This window comes from Spermophilus citellus (assembly GCF_964194105.1).
Source record: "Spermophilus citellus genome assembly, chromosome: 6".
Classification (NCBI taxonomy): domain Eukaryota; kingdom Metazoa; phylum Chordata; class Mammalia; order Rodentia; family Sciuridae; genus Spermophilus; species Spermophilus citellus.
In genome coordinates, this window is record NC_138187.1 from 104,747,319 (window position 1) to 104,759,397 (window position 12,079).

Below are 12,079 nucleotides of genomic sequence, written 5' to 3' on the forward strand. Positions count from 1 at the left end.
ACAACTAATTACTTGAATCATTTAGTTTATGTTGGTTAAAATGGTAAAAGTAATAATAATATTCTATAAAGTATTACATACAAATGTAACCAATTTAAACATAAAGAAAGAAGAGTTGCTAAAAAATTATCACATCAAGGAAGTGAAGTGAAGGATTATGCAATGGTAGGAAAATACGTTGTAATTCACACCAATATTGTGCTTCTATCTTTAATCTCCTATTGCCTCCTTCTCTTTGTTAGATAATGCAACATTGATCTCAATATGTTGGTGCCAGGTTACACATATGGATGAAGAACAACATTTTATCAGTCTTACAATAAAAATAATCTATTATAAACTGTGAGTTCACTTAAGTTTTAAGTAAGTTTTTTTTTAGAAATTTGCTGTTAACATGCATATATCTTTATTTTCACTTACTGCAAACAAAAACTGCTATCAAACTATTGAGGTGACTAAATATATCTGAAAGAGACCAGGAACTTGATAATATGCCACCTATTGGCATACTTGGCCCAACTTTAAATTTTTAGCATCCCTTGTGATATGTATCATGACAATATGCAATGGGGTATACCTATGGTTTCAATAGCATTTAGCACTAAATTATCATCTTTCTGAGGTTAACAGTTTACATTTTCAAGTCCAGTTAAAGGAAGCAAGGTGTTCCAAATTCAGAAGTCTTTATTTTGAGTCTAAGGTTTCATTTTCTACTTTTCATTGATTGATATTATAGTCCAGACTTTTCACCTTATTCAAGTTCACATATCAAGTTCATTGCTCCAAATCTGTGCTTGGAAAGATAGAATCCATTTGACTTGAACTCCATCATTTTTTTCTCACCCCAAATCATGCATTATCCTTGCCCTAAATGTCACTTTTTAAATTTTGCAAGAAGGGACATTTATCTTAATTTACAAGGGGGTTCTACATGTGTTTTTAATTCATTTTTCTTTACTAATATGAGAGTTTTGCTCAGTCAACAATCTCAGAGACAGTGCTTTCTGGAGAATTTTCAAGCTTTTTGTTCCCACTAACTTGCTTTTTCTTTTCGACCGCAGCATAGCCCAAACTTCCTTATGATTAAACAAGAAAGAGGAAAGAGGAGAAAGACTGATAGAAAGTGGGTGGGGAGGAGGAAGGAGAGAGGAAAAAAAGGAGAAAGGGAAGGGAGGAAGGAAAGAAGGAAGAAACCCTGTTCTTGATGTTGCTAACTCTCCAAGTACTGCCCTATTTTAATTTTCTCTCCCTTTGAGGTTGCAGTTCATGAAAGAATATTATTATGCATGTGTGTTCTTTATTTTCAATTCCCATTATCCATCTTAGCTTACTGCACACTGTCTTCTGTCCCCAAAACAATTGAATCAGCTCACTCAAAGGTCAACAGTACCTTCCTAGTAATAAAGCCCTACAGATCCTTCCTCACCTAATTTCAGAGGTTTGATTACTAAGTGAATAGCTCAATCACTGTTTATTCTATTCATGAGTAAAAACACTGGACAAAGTGCCTGCCCATCCTTGAGAAGATTGCAGATTATTTAACAGGTTCAACCAGCAAGTAAATGAGCACTTAATCACACAGCATAATAAGAATTTCAACAGGGCAAGTCCAATTTGTTCTGGAAACAAATGAAAGAGACATCCAGCCGAATCCTGTAAGCCCAGGGAAGTTTCCTGGAGGAGTTGATGCTTAATTCAAGTCCTAAATAAAAATAGGAGTTGTAAGAAAGAGGTGTTTCTAAACAAAGAAAGCAGCAGCTATCAATGATAGTACTGATCAAGAGTATATAGTAATGTCATTTGAGAACCAACCAGCAGAGGTGGTTGGAAGGTTAGTGAAGGAGTTGGGATCTTAGCAGATGCAATAATAAATATGGCTACATTAAACTGGATTTTGTGTTCAAGCTAAAATGTTTGGCAATGCATGTCCAGAATACACTGTGTTTATTACCTCATTAAAAATTTTCACAAGACTTTGTCGTTAAGAATCTATTCACTTGCTAGTTTTACCTATTCAATTTCCAAGGGCAATGAGTGATCAACTGGAATTACTGAATCTTAGAAAAACCATAATTATACCTAAGTTTTGGAAAGATCATTTTTGATGCAGAGAAAATGAATTTACTGGTGTGAAACAAAGGAAGAAGGTAGTCTCAGTATTCATGGAAAATGGTTCTAGGAACTCCTGCAAATAAAACATACTGAGTACAACTAAGCCCCTTACATAAAATGGCACATAGTATTTGCATGTAAGTTATGCATATCCTCTCATATACTTTAAATCATCTGTGAATTACTTAAAACAATGCAAATGCTATGTAAAGAGTTGTTATATTCTGTTTAAGAAATGACAAGAAAAAGGTTTGTACATGTAAAGAACAAAAGTAATTTAAATTTTTTTCTATTTGCAATTGGTTGGATCAGTGGGTATGGAACTCATGAACATGGAAGACTGGCAATACATGGTCTAGAGGATTGTGGCAATTCTTAGAGAGATATGATTGTGGTTGGAATAGGGAGAGAGTCAGTGGGAAGGGGAATGTGTGGTCAGATTGGAAAGACATTTAGAAGGCAAAGCTTACACAGTTTTGGAGATAAAAAAGATGAGATCAATTTGGAATTGTTGATAATAAGAATTGTCTATTAAATGTCCAGTAGAGATCTGGAGTGGACAGTTGGACTTGTAGATCAGGAATTTTGAAAGAAGTCTAGATATCTATTTGTAGCAATTTTATACTCATAGTGAGCAAAATAAGGAAGTACATAGAAAGTTAATAAGTAAGATATCCCATGTCTTAGTCCCTTAATTCCTAAGAGTTAAGAAGCAGAGGAATGTGTAAAGGATGGGAGGTAAAAGAAAAAAATTATAGTGCAACAGGAAATAGAGTAATGGCAGACAAGTAATAAAAACGTGGCAATAAAGTCAAATTAAGGATAAGAAGTGACAACTGAATTTAGTAACAAGAATATTAGTGATCATAGCACACAAAGTTTCAGTGTATATGTGAAGGATACAAGCAAGATTCCAGTGAACTGAGAAATGTATTAGGGAGAAAATCAGACACAATAAATCAACTGGGTTTTTGAAAATAGTAGAAATAAAGAAGAATACCTATAGCCGGCCATGTAGGAATGTTTCTAATGGAAGAGCTGTGGGAAGTAAGTCAATAAAGATGGTAGTTTAGAATAAGAAAAAAAATAGACAGGAAAATATAAAGGATGGAATGATGAGAGGATAGGAAAATTCAAGGAGGCAAGGTGTATGTACACAGAGGGAATGTCCTTGAGACACAGAGGGAGTTTGAATATTAGAAAGAAGTATCCTCTTCGTCTTCCATTTCATCTGAAATGTGATATCCTTGTATTGAGGATGACAGAGAACAGAGCTTGAAAGTAGACTTATGGGAAGTGAAAAAAACTTCAAATAATCTTCCCAATGAATAGAAAATAAAATTAACTAAGAAAATATGATTGCCAGGAAAAAAATTGCCATCATATTGAGGGGAGAGTTTTTAGATTGTTTACTTTATTACTAAAAATGGCATTTTTCTCTAACAGAACAAAACATTTTTGACAGAGATAAAGAGATATATTTATTTCTACAGAGCTTCTGAACAGAACATTTTTTTTCTTTTTCCCAACACTCCTTTGATTTTGAATAATTTTCACTTTCAAACACTTCCTATGTTGGATTGGAAAAGTCCCCCATCTTGTTGGTCACCATCCGATAAAATACTTCTAAATTTAAAAAATTAATTTAATTCTATTTTTTACTTTTTCATCTCCTATAAAATTATTTTTAGTTTTATTATTGTCATATGTTTGTTTAACTCTTTTGTGGGGGAGGGAGTGATACTAGGAATGAAACTCAAGCCCTTGAGCATGGTGGGCAAGTGCTATACTACTGAGCTACATCTCCTGCCTCTGTTTCTTAACTATTTAATGATTTCTCTATCTCTCAGTCTACCCTCTCCCAGGCTTGTAACATCATTATTCATAGAAAACAATATTCCACAAAAGCTCTGTTTTAGATGCTGAGAGAATTTTCACATCATTTTCATGACATAATCTAAGCAATAGCTATACTTCTGTTTCATTCTTCACTTTGAAACCTTGCTGCCAATTTACTTGTATCTTTTTTCTCTTGACTTCACATGCCTAAAATAGGTCATTTGGTCTAATTTCAGTGTTTAGTTACACAGGGCATTCCCAATCACATAGCATTATTTAAATTTTAGTGGCAATCCCTGGAATCCATGTCCCCAGGTTATTTTTAGAGTTAATGAACATGTAAAGGCAGTGAACATTTGACAGAGTCAGCAGAAAGTGTAGGTTGAGAGTGCACAGTGGCATTAGAAGTAGCTGCCATGGGTCTCTTCTTCCTAGGAGCCAGAGTGTGTAGGGAACACCAGCTGGCAGCAAGCACTTCCTCCTCCACTGTCTGCTCCTATTTCTCTTGTAAAGGGCTCGGTGATATTGCAGGGGTGTGATTCTAGGAGTTCCAATTAAGGAAATTTTAGTTGGTGTTAGCTCTAGGCTTGACAAAGCATTGGACAAAAAAATTTTCTATGCTTTCAATAATTTGTTCCTGTTTACAGTACCACATCAGTGACCAAAATTTGATTAGGCTGTAATTGGACATCTGTTAGTAAATCAGGCATATTTATCAAATTTGGGGGTCCAGTTGGGAGCTGGAATACATTAATAAAACTTAGCATGAATGTTCATAAAAGGCAAGGCAGAGGAAATTTACCTATTCAAAAGGACAGGATGTTCTTCTTCCTTAATGGCTTCATGGCTCACTAGACTGAACAGAAATCTCACTGGAGCAATTGTGGGGTTTTTTGTGTGTGTGATCTAAACACCCAACATCTTCATCTTATCTCCTGCTTTAACCAGCATGAATCTGTCATTCCAGAAAGGACAACCTACTCCTTCTCTCCAAAATGGATGGAAAAAAAATGTCTAGAACTTCTATTTTTTAAGCCAGAAGTGAGTGATCTGACCTTGAATCAAGTTTAAGAAGATAGAATATCTGTAGGAATTCAGAATACTTTCTAATGGCTTTTAACAATTCTCAGAATACTTTCTAATGGCTTTAACAATTCTCAAGGTTAATATCAAAGCATGACCCAAAGTTGTTTCACTTGATGTGATATAATTTTAGGCTTAAAGATAAATTTCCAACTTAAAAATTGGGTTTTTAAAATAATTTTTATGAGATTCTCACAATGACCTTGCTATGCCTGGGCTTGTTTTTTTTTTTTTTTCAGAATGTGATGCCATTTCAACCAATACATCATGTTTTATTCTAACAAGAGCTATTGTTTGCTCATTATTTTCCATGGAATAAAATCAACTTTATTAAGCTATTTTAGAATATTTAGAACATTTTCCTGCATTTGTTTAACATCTCTCTTAAGGAGAAATGGATTATTTGATAACCCTGGGAAGTTCCATTTTCTGTTCTACAACTGAATATTTTTTATATCATGGAGATCCCTGGGAATCTAGGGCTTTTCACTTTGAGAAAACCTCCAATAAGAGCTTGTACTGTGAACATGATAATGTTCTACCTATGTTGTTAAGGGAAATACAAAAGATAAAAAACACCTTTTTTGATCTCTACATTCTTGTTAGTAAGTATATTCAGTTTAACAATATTTATTGTGTGCCTGACATATGCTGGACACTGTACAGGACACAGAAATAGAGTAGGGACAAAACAAAGCCCTTCTACTTACAAAGTGCATATTCTAGTGAATGTGTTCTAGACTTTGGGAAATTCCTGGAAGTCAAACCATTCTGTGCCAATGGGGGCTCTACCCATGTTTGGACCAACAGTGGTGCTGTTTGTCATGTCAACATGTTCTTGGAAGAGTCAATCTTAAAATGTCCTTGGAAAAAATCAATCTGAGAATCAAGTAGAAGAACTTAGTTTATGGTTAACGTTCTCTTTTCTCTTTGACTACAACTCTCTTTAGTCCAGGCTGTAAATCTGAATATGTCTATAGAGGATTTTTGATGTTAGGGATGGTGGCCATCATCGCCAGACATGAAAGCCAATGGGAAGTAGCTTCTATAAGACTCAAGTACAGACCTGGGCTGCAAAGGAGTCATACTTACTCTGTTCTTGCTCCTTCTATTGTCACTGAGACTCAAGTAGATCTTGAGAAAAGTTTGAATTCAAGAGATCACAGTGGGGGACTTATAAGGTGGCATAGGCTTCACAAGGCCTAGGTTGGAGTGGTGACCTCCACTGAGGACAGACCAATGGTAGTAGAAAGTCATTGTGCCAAGAAGTAGTGATCTTCAAAATCGCAATGGAAGACATGGTAAGGATGTGGGCCTCACAAGCAGATAGGGAGAAAGGAACATGAGATACTGGTTCATGAATAGCCCAGGAAAACTACCAGATACAGGGAGGTGGGAAGACATTGAGGAGTTCCAAAAATAAAGTAAGTGGAGACTCATGCCTTCAAAGAAGACTAGATAGATGTACCATAATTTTAATAATGTTTATCTCCAAGAGCTTTTTATGAGTGCTTTTTATTTTTCCATATTTCCCAAATGACCTACGGAGGACTTCTATTGCTATTTTAGAATCCAAAATATCTTAAGAAAAATGTGTGCACTACAAAGTCCTACATGTGACATCTGCCATCTATCCCTTAGCAAGGGCTGCTGAACCCCTTAACAAGTACTTACTAAGAGGCATTTAAAGAAATACCCAGGGAACACCTGGCAGGCAGTTTAGTAAAAGCCAAAGGTATACTAGTGAAGCAGGAAGAAGTTGAATAATGTGGGGTAGCCATCATTTCTCACACAGAAACTCACAACTACACATATGTTATGGTTTACATATTGGATGTCTGCCAAAAGCTAATATGTGAGATGATGCAAGAGAGTTTAGAGGTAAAATGATTGGTTTACAAGAGCCTTAATATAATCAGTGTTAATCCTGATAGGGATTGATAACTGGCTGGTAACTGTAGGCAGGTAGGGTGTGGCTGGAGGAGGTGGGTCACTGAGGGCATGCCTTTATGGTATACATTTTGTGAGCTGAGCTTAGTGTGTGTGTGTGCGTGTGTGTGTGCGTGTGCGTGTGCGTGCGTGTGTGCGTGTGTGTATGTGTGTGTGTGTGAGACTGTGTCTGTCTGTCTCTCTCTCCCACCCTGCCTTCCCTTCCTGGTGGCCATGTCCTATATCACTTTACTCTAGCACACCCTTCTGCCATAATGTTCTGCCACACTTGGGCCCGGAGCAATGGAGCTGGCCATCTATAGTGAGACCTCTGAAACCAAGAGCCCCCAAATAAACTTTTCATTCTCTAAAATTGTTCTTGTAGGCTCTTTTGGTCACAGTGGTGAAAAAGCTGACTAATACAATATATTTTCATGGATGAGCCTCAGCAAAGAAAGAATCATGTGTCATATCTGGAGAAATAGGTGAGTGACCTTGGTAGTATGACAGTATGACATTCCCTCTACTCAGGAGCATTCAGTAGAAGCCATAACATGTGGAAGATCCTCCTCCAAAAATTTAGTTTAATCAAAAGAATAGTTATTGATAGAAAATGACACAAACTACAATCTGAGCATGTACACCTTCTGTAAAAGAGAGTTAATCAGAAATCTACATGACATACATAATGCACTCTAATGGGTCTCCAAGCTCAGGTATTAGTGAACACAGCAGGAAGCAGGAATTTTGAATAATTCAGGAGGCCTCAATCACTCGAATTCCAACAAAACTGCAAAATTATTTAAAAAAAAAAGAAAAGAAAAAAACTTAGTTGACTTGAAGTTTCCCTTGCTTAAAGGAGAATTTTAAAATTTAAAAATCATATATCATAATTGAGTTTCTCAGCCCCAGTGTTGAAAAAAAAGGGTGATCTTTATACCGTTAAAACATTAAAATTTATCTGTGCTTTGTGACTGATGGTATGTTTATGACACAGTAGGATCATATTTATATGACAAAGCTCCTCTCAGCACTTTTAAGCTCTCGGTACTGCTGTAGCCAGCACTTCCTGTCATTTTTTAGTGGTAATGAAAAGAAAAGCTTCAAGAAATATGACATAGGAATAGAACAAGTGGCATTGTCCTCACTACAAACACAGAGGGAGAAAAAGCTAACTCTTCAACTAAGAAATAAAAAGTTCTTGTTATCTTTAATAACAAATAAAGAGACCTGGCTTCAGATAGCTCTCACACAAATGTCAATTACTGACATTTCCCTGCCATTTTCGGATTGGTGAGTCTGCTGAATAAAGTGTATCTTTAGATGACATCTCGTGCCCTAGGCCTTACTAGCTTTCTCAAATTTTGTTTACTTTTCTTTCCTTCTTTATACTTTTCCTTTCTTTCTTTTTCCATTTTCCTTAAAAAGAAAGTTGTTTATGCCCTATTTCTTTGTCAAAACAAAAAAATGCAAGTTGGCTTATAAAAGGAACATGCATATAGAAAAGGTTAACTGAATAGAAAGTGAAAACTTACAAGGAAGAAAAAAGCAAATAGATCAACCAGCTATTACATGATTTTGGATACACTATAAGATGATCTTACATTGTTACATTTGGGCTGTGTAACAATCTTCAATTTTGTTTCTTCAAGTAGATAGTGAAGAAATATCAAGTTCTGCTGTAACAGGAAATGTTTCTAAGTGGAATTCAGCTAATTAAAAGTTCATTGAACCCCAGCCTCAGTAGGAGTTCTCAAGTTTCACAAGAGAAAAGGCAGAAAGTATAATTAGGTTTCTAACCATTCTCAGTATTAATACTGGTCCTTATTAACTTTAGGATCTAAATTTAGCTTTTTAAAATCTATTACTAATTCATGAAAATGTCTATCTTTTTTAAAAAGGGAAATAAAGGAAAGTGGGGGATTGGAATAGGAAAGGCAATAGAATGAATCAGACATAAATTCCCTTTGTTTATATATGAATACGTAACCAGTGTAACTCCACATCATATACAACCACAAGAATGGGATCCTAATTAGAATAAGTTATACTCAATGTATGTATCATGTGTCAAAATATACTCTACTATAATGTATATATAAAAAGAACAAATAAAAAAGATTGAATGACATAAACATGGTGCTTGGCACACACTTGGTGTTCAGTAAATGTGAGCTTTCTTGTCCCCTTTCTATGTACAAGAATTAAACAGGGGAATACAATTAAACATGGTACCTGGGAACATCACACTAATTAATGTTCATATGTGATAGTTATTTTTACTGAAACTGTATCAACATGAGTAATGGAAGTAGGAAGTAGAGAAAGTCAAGAACAAACCAGAAAAAAATCCTCTATCAACAGTAAAGATGACCTGACACATTGGTAGGCATGTTGGGGAGTTTTAATTATATAGAGCACCTGCATAATTATATTAATCAATGAAAATAATAGTCACTTGTTCCATGATGAATATGGTATTTAAATGCAAATGCAAACCAATTAATAAATAGATAAGAGTGGAAGAAAAAGAAAAGAATATGACTAGTTTAGTTAAATAAGAGTTGTTTCCTGTGAGTGGATGTGACTGGATGGCACTCACTAGTGTCTATTACTTTGAATGTCAGACATCATAGAACAACATTTGTAGGCTTTTCACTTTTTGCCTTGCTAGAGCCTTCCCAAGGAACAAGAGCCACCAAAAGAGAGATTTCTGGTGATAATAAATGTACAAGATATTGGGATTTTTTAACAATTGGGTATGCTAAGACTAGGTATCAGTGTCTCCCTCACTTCTTATGTTTCAACATGATGTGATAGAGGTTGGAAGTGGAGCCCTTGGGAGGAGTTTAATAAGAAGGTCCCTAGACAGTTCCTTCTCCCCTTCTGCTTTATGAGGCCACGATGAGAAGACAGATGTCTATGAACCAAGAAATGGACTTCACCAAATACTAATCTGACGGTGCCTCAATCTTGTACTTTTTAGCCTCCAGAATTGTGAGAAATTAATGTTTCTGTTGTTTAAGCATTCAGTTGACCTCATTTCTGTTATTCCAAGTTGAACCGACACAGAGAGGGCACAATTAGAATATATGAAAAAACAAATCACTTCTCTGTAGAGAATCTATTAACACACAAACGAATGCATAAAGGCTACTGTGGCTTTTGTTCATTTGACATGAACTAATTAGATCAACATATAGGATCCCCTATATACATGAATTTCTGGCAGGAGGATGTACTCAGAGCAAGTAACCAAAAGATATGAAGAATTTCTTTTTAATTAATTATTTTTATAACATAAAAAGCATATTTTGGGTAGTAGCTATTATCTTAAAACTAGTTCAAAATAATTTATCTTTTTAGAGGTATACTTAAAGGCTCTGATCCACAACTTCTTAAATATTATTGTCAGTGTTAGATGATACCTTAAAAACTCAGAATATTTACATATAATGGTTTATTAGAACTAGAACAATAATAATGAAGTCACTTTTATTTCTGTCCTATTAACATGATAGGCCACAGAATTGATAATAAAATATACATTTCTATAGGCTCATAAGGTACTTGGTGATTTTTGCAAGGGTATTTTTAAAATTTATTCTTTTAGTTTTATACAACACCAGATTCACCCTGATATTATCACAAAGGTGTGGAACTCAACCCTTTCCAATTCAATACCTAGTACTTCCCCCATTCCCTTCCCTCCACTCCACTGATCTCTCTTCAAACCCTTTACAGTTTACTCACTGGGCCATATCCATGCATGAACATATGAAAGTTCATTTTGATTCATTCCACTGTTTTTCCCTTTTCTGAAGGGTATTTTAAATGCTTCTATATTCTTTCTGTCCAAGTAATGGTTTGAAATAATTTGAAGAACACAAAGAAAACAATTTAAAAATTTTACCTCTAATAAATGAATTGAAATGTGTATAAAATGGCTCTAAATGCCTCTAAATGTTCCCAGAATGCAGTAGGTAAATATTAAATCAATTCCAAGAAAATCAATTGCATTTTTCCAAAACATTGCAATGCTCAGATGGGACCTTGTCTACTAATGATAGCCCATCATTTCTAAAAAAGCAGAAGTCAGGCCTGAAATAATTGTTCAAAAGGGAGCAGGTATGCAGGATAGAGATTTTGATTCCAAGGTTCCAAAGTGAGTTAAGTGAGTCAACATGTGAATTTGGATGATCCCAAGTTTTTCTCTGTTGATTTTTCAATTGTAAAATGATGAAATGTTTGTCTGGGATCATCCCATTGATGTGATTATAAAAAACAGTCTATTTGATATGATTTAGAAAAGCATAAAATGCTTAGCAAGTTCAAAACATCATCAAAAATAACACGAACATTCTATCCTTTCTTAGTGCTGATGCATCGATGTTCTTAGGGCTATGACCTCACTAGCAATCTAACCAAGTCCACAGAATACAGAGGCCATTTATAATGAAGTTTTATTAAATTAACTAACAGAATTTAGATTGATTTCTTTAGAGGATCTGTGGCAGTTTTGAAAGGCAAATGACAGAATCTCTCTATAGTGATGGGAACATGGATTGATTTAATTCTTTCAGTGACAATTAAGTTACCCAATCCAGTTGTTAATGTTCAAGTGAAATGTTCAGGTGAGTTGCTTGAATCTTGATTTTCACTGCTATTTTTACAACAGATATTGCTTCTAGAGGAAGACATTTTGCAATTACTTGAAATTAAGATTTTATTTTGGATAAATCCACTTTTATACCTTATGTTATTTTTCTATCTGCACATTTTTTTTTACACTGGATTTAGTTAGATAATGAATGATCCACTTAAATTTTCTTTCTTCTTACTTTTTCCTTTCTCTTTAGGGGAATACAAACTGAATGGTTGGTTGTGATGACCTTAATATATCATTTCAGCAAATTCCCATTAGTGAAAATAAATCGACTATTGAAAGCTTATTGACTTTGCTATGTCACTCAGTGACTGGAAAGAATGGCTATTTTCTGTTATGTTTCTTAGATCCAACTGAAGTGATAAGAGGAATATTTGAAATAAAAAATATAATTAAATGAAGCAACAAACATGTTGTCAAGAATAATACAAACATTCTATCCTATAAGAA

The 12,079-nt window shown here is 34.8% G+C and overlaps 1 protein-coding gene across 2 annotated transcripts in view; it reads right to left on the reverse strand.

Moving 5' to 3' along the window:
* RGS7 (regulator of G protein signaling 7) overlaps positions 1-12,079 on the reverse strand; it is a 486,456-nt gene that overhangs the window by 143,284 nt on the left and 331,093 nt on the right. The window lies entirely within an intron of this gene.